General features: G+C 35.9%; 1 pseudogene; it reads right to left on the bottom strand.

Annotated features, from left to right (window-relative positions):
- Positions 1–2,017: 2,017 nt before the first annotated feature.
- Positions 2,018–4,295, bottom strand: LOC145045729 (peroxiredoxin-2E-1, chloroplastic-like; annotated as a pseudogene).
- Positions 4,296–5,722: the final 1,427 nt, after the last annotated feature.

The raw sequence follows: 5,722 nt of genomic DNA, 5'->3' as shown, positions 1-5,722 counted from the left end.
ACGGTTATCAGTATTTGATTTAAAGTTTATGGGATTTGTAATCGAGGAGTTCCGGAGCAGCAGTCAGACAATTTCAGATTTAGCATCTCAGCAGCCATCGTTACTAGGTGAGTTTCCTTCCAGTAGGAACGGGTCTACGGCCACAATGCTGGACCGTTTAGTTAGAAGTAGTTCCGTATTTAGGTATGATGCAGTAGTTCAGTGTGCTTGATGTCTTTGTGATTCAAGCATGTCTTTGTGTTATGTGTTCCGAACTTCGGTTCGATGCAGTATGCAGTATATGTGTTTATGCTAGTAGATATGGTCATGATATGCTATGTTCAGTCAGTTTCTGGACTTTGGTCCGATGCAGTTTTCGGACTTTGGTCCGATGCAGAGGGCAAGGCCCTAGTTAGTTTCTGGACTTCTGTCCGATGTAGTTTCCTGACTTCGGTCCGATGCAGTTTTCGGACTTCGTTCCGATGAAGAGGGCAAGGACCTGATTAGTTCCAGACTTCGGTCCGATGCAGTTTCCAAAATTTGGTCCGATGCAGAGGGCAAGGCCCTTTTCAGTTTCCGGACTTCGGTCCGATGCAGTTTCCAAACTAGGTCCGATGCAGTTTTCGAACTTCGATCTGATACAGTAGGTAAGGCCCAATATGTGCTTTATATGTTATTGTATTGTATGTGGTGGTTTGGGGTGAGCTCACTAATCTTCGTGTTTACAATTTCAATTTTGGTTTCAGGTACTTCAGCTTGCAAAGGGTAGGGCTTGGGATGATGGCATGGCACACACCACAGTTTAGCCTGGGAGATTGACTCTGATATTTTGATATGATCTTAAAACTAGATTTAATTTGATAACTTATTATGACATTTGAGATACATGATTCATGGTTTTATCTTTTGATATTTGATATTATTGTTTAGTAGTGTTTTAAAACAAAAAAATTTGGGTTGTATTTTTGGAGTGTTACACAAACCATGGGACCAAAAGATACCATTTTCTACCGCAAACCTAGATCTAAGCTTGTAATGATCTAGGTTTAAACTTTATTCCTTCAATGGGTCAGAAATGGTGCCAAACTTCTGGATCTACAAGCTCTTCTCACGTCCATGCTTCTTCCCAAGCTTCCTTCTCCTTCAAAGTCGCTAAAAAACACCACAATCACTCAAGGAAGCTCACAAACGCACTCAAGGTGGCTTGTGGTTTGAGATTTTCACTACAAGGTCAATGGAGGATGAAAAGGTTAGGGACGTTGGGGACTTAAGGTCCTTAAATAGGGTGCAAACCCTAAAAATTATGGATTCCCCCTGGATTGGTTACGCTCAGCATACACATGGGTATGCCCAGTATACGTTAAGGATCCCCCGATGGCATGTATGCAGCGAGTATGCCATACGTACATAATGTACACCCAGCATACTCACCATCCTTCCACCACCTTAACTTGAATTAAAAATAGACTAAGTCATAAACTTCATACCTGGCGACTCAGTTGCTACATCATGTACCACCACACATGAAATCAGAATCAAACATCCATGACATCAAAATCAAACATGTATCGGTAGGTTTCTGGCGAGAATCCATTGCCACATCGCCATTAATCCATTCTCAGCAAGAACACCATGATGGTTTATTTGAAAAATCCAAGTAAAAGAGTATTTCCATTTGACTAATCCAAGAAAGGATCACTCTAGTCAACTGCTTCCAAGACAAATCAAGAAGTTGAAGTTTTAGAAATTTGAGTAACTATGGTGGGATTTGGTCTTTGAGGGCGAAATTCATGATTGCAAGAAGCAGTAATCTGTCAAACCCATTTGCAAATTGTGGGAGTTCTTCACATTGAAAGTTAACTGTTAGAATCAAGGTGGTGACATTCTTGCATTGTTGTAGAACAGAAAAGGCCTAAGGTACATTTGTGATTTCATTGTTTGAAAATCTGCACCCAAATAAAGGTAATGATTCAAAGTTGGAAAACTTAATGAAGTGAAAGCCCCAAATTAAAGCGGTAAAAACTCACATGAAATGGATTCAAAGAGCTTTAAGCATGTCATATGAAACACTTGAAGTGAAACCCCACCTTGTTCAAGATTCAATAACTTCACAACACCATCTTCAACAAGCATCACATACCTCCTTGATCTAACCTCTAATCCAATCGGCTTATTGCTCAAATCCAATTCACACCTAATTGCCTTCGCGAAATCCCCATTTCCATCCCTCAATAGCAGCACTTCATCGCTGATCTTCAAATCAACCTTCCATGCTTTCATCACGAAGGCATCATTCACTGAAATACAAGTGATTGTGTCAACGCCCTTTGATTTTAGTTCGTCGGATTTCTCGATGAATTTAGGGAGGTGTTTCTTGGAGCAAGTGGGTGTGAATGTGTCGGGGACAACAAAGAGGATGGATTTTTGGATTTTGTGAGATCGATAAACGTGGTGGTTTGAAGTTTGTTGTCGGAATCGAAGTAGGATAAGGTTATGTTGGGGAGTTTATCTCCAATGGAGATGGTGGTGGTGATTTTGGGGTGATGGAGTATCTAGTGGCGTGAACAGTGGGTGAGGTGTAAGGGAGAGATGGATGAAGATAAAATGAGAGAACGATGGTTGGCATGGAGGAAGAGAATGTGAAAAAAGGGTCTCGTGTTTTTTAGTTGTAAGTTCTTGAGATATATATATATATATATATATATATATATATATATATATATATATATATATATATATATATATATAGAGAGAGAGAGAGAGAGAGTCATAAGGACTATTTTTGTGTAAAAGACAAAGGGTATCTTCGTCATTTCACATACATTTAACAGGATTTGTTTACAAAGTTAATCATAAGTACCATTTATGTGCAAAGTCTACTCCAAATGGACTATCTAAAAAACGTTTCGTAAGAACCATATTAGGGAAAAACTGAAAAGAATTATGACCATTTGTGAAAATTGTCTTAATTTTAAAATTTATCACAAAATGGTTAAAAAAGGCTATTCAAATTAGACAAATTCATGAATGGCCCTTGTTGTTTTCAAAAAATTAGCAATTTTGGAACATTATTAGAAAGAGCTACACGTGGTCTCGTGATTGGTTATTTCTTTCATTGAATGATGATATACCCATGGTCCAAGGCTGATAAAAACAATACACCACAAGATTTCAATCACCATGGTCCTCGTTTGGTAGCCTTCAGTTTTATTTTATTATAATTACTTTTCCAATATAGTTTTTAACTAATATATTACAATACAATTAAAATGAAATTTACATTACAAAATAAAAATCTAAAAGACAACATGTCACAAAATTATAACATAAAACAACCAAATCACAAACATAGGTCTAGTTGAGGAAAGTGTTACCAAATCCATATAATTAATAGTAACACTTTTATTTGATAAAAGAAAAAAGTCTATTTCAGCAAAAAAAAAAAAAAAAAAAAAAAAAAAAAAAAAAAAAACACCTCATAATATATTACATTAGGTTGTCAGAAAGTGTTGTAGGATCTGAACAGAAGTCAGGTTATGATATAACTCTACTATGATGCAACAATTCAAAAGGTTGTCAAAAAGTGTTGTAGTATCTGAACAAAAGTCAGGTTATGATATATATATATATATATATATATATATATATATATATATATATATATATATATATATGTGTGTGTGTGTACGTGTGTATGTTTGTATATATGTGTGTGTGTTTCATAACTTTATTAGTATGATTTTTAATATCATACATCATGGATCAAAACAAAACAAAACACACAACGGAAGCAAACTTTAAAATTGTGATCCAATAGGATAATAAGTTCATAGATTTCATGCTACAAAACTAAAACCCAAGAGGATAGATCAAAAGAATACGTTTTTCTTGTAGATCTTGCTTTCATTTGGATGATTCGGGGGTCTGAAATAGTACCCCTCTAATGTAGTCACATCCTAAGATAAATATGCAAGCAACAATGATTTCACCATTCTTCCTTTTGATTAGGGATGAGCGTTTGGACCAAAAACCCGAACCGAACCGAACAGAATTAGGCTAAATTAAGCAATTTGGTTCGGGTCTCGGGTATCTATATTTGTAACAACCAATTTCTAGAACGGATTAGTTTAGGTATTTAAGGAGTCAAAATCATGGTTTTTGGTTAAAACCAGGTGTCACGGTGTAACATCTTGTTCCAGATTGTTTTGTGATTTAAGGCATGTGGGTCATGCGAATAAACTTATAAGCCAATCTTAGACCTTCCCACCGACCATGACAAGAGATGCAAATGGAACAGAAGTACCAATCCTTTTCATGATTCATGAGTATTCACTTTCGAGTCTAAATTTCGGGATGAAATTCCCTCTAACAGGGGGATGATGTGACAACCCGGAAATTTTTGCTTTAAAAGCCATTCATTCCAATCAAAGTTAGACTCACTCCTGCTATCCTTTATCACTCTTTAGAGTTTTTTTGAGTGTTTGGAGCCCAATATACTCAAGGAGTGAGTGTTAGGAAGTACATGCTAGAGCCATTAAACAACATACATGCCTTAACCATCACCACCAAGAGTTCACGGCCACAACACTTAGACTTTATGGTCATAAACTCCAAGTGGGCCATAAACTCACCCCTATGTATATAAGATCACCTCATTTCTTCCATTCTTTCTTTCCTTGGCCGATTTTCTTCAAATCCTCTCAAGTATCATCCAACTTTTTCATCCTAGATCTTCATATATGTAAGTGTTCTATCCTTGATTAGTTAATACACCTTCTTAACTAGCTTCATTCATTGATTTCATCCATGGAAATCAACTTTTGAATAGATCTTCAACATTCACCAAGAAAACACACTAGTGTTTTGGCCCGAAATCAACCCTTTTAGCTTCCATATCGTAAGTATCCTTTCATTATACTTCATATCTTTTAGCAAGCCTTGAAATACACCATCTAAACATGATTTCCCCATCAAGATCATGAGTTTACGACCCAAGATCTCCCTTGTCCGTAAACTCCATAATGATTCATGTTTGGACTTTAAACTCTTGTAATAACCGAGCCTTAGACCTTGGACCCTCATTGGATGTTGTAGGATCTTAAAACACACATATGTATAATTGACCATGAGTTTACAGCCATAAACCCATGGCCGTAAACTCCAAGTTAGTTCCATTCACTTCCTTTTTGATGAATCACATATGATTCAACACTTCAAGCCAATGTTCCTTAGTCCCTTAGGTTGTTTCCTTCATGATTAGTTGTATAATACACTAATTATATACATATATCTACCAATATATGTCATTAGGACTCATTTGTGTTCCGAAACTTCATCCATGGAACTTCTCATCCTTACTAGACTCATTTGGATCACCAATCATAAGGTGAGTTCATACCCCTACATTTTTATCACTTTTCACTGTTTTAAGGGGGGAATACAAGTCTAAACACAAGTAATTATGTTTATAATAAACAAAGCTTTTTAAATGTTGTAAATGACATCAAGTCATCAAAATGCTTTTAAATTTAAATAAACTCTTTTGAATATTGTAAAATGCTTTTAAAGTCTTTTAAATATTGGAAAATGCTTTTAAATGTTTTATAAAATCTTTTAACTTATATTATGTATAATTGATGTATATGTAGATATACTTATATAAGTAGTGTTCAAAGGACTTAGGACTGACTACCACCTCTACTTACTTTCCTTGTTTGGATGTGGGCTTAGAGTGAGGTTGTTT

The sequence above is a fragment of the Lactuca saligna genome, chromosome 5 (genome assembly GCF_052625555.1).
Source record: "Lactuca saligna cultivar CGN05327 chromosome 5, ASM5262555v1, whole genome shotgun sequence".
Taxonomy (NCBI): domain Eukaryota; kingdom Viridiplantae; phylum Streptophyta; class Magnoliopsida; order Asterales; family Asteraceae; genus Lactuca; species Lactuca saligna.
The sequence above is the reverse complement of the archived record's forward strand: the minus strand, read 5'-3'. Positions and strand labels throughout refer to the sequence as shown.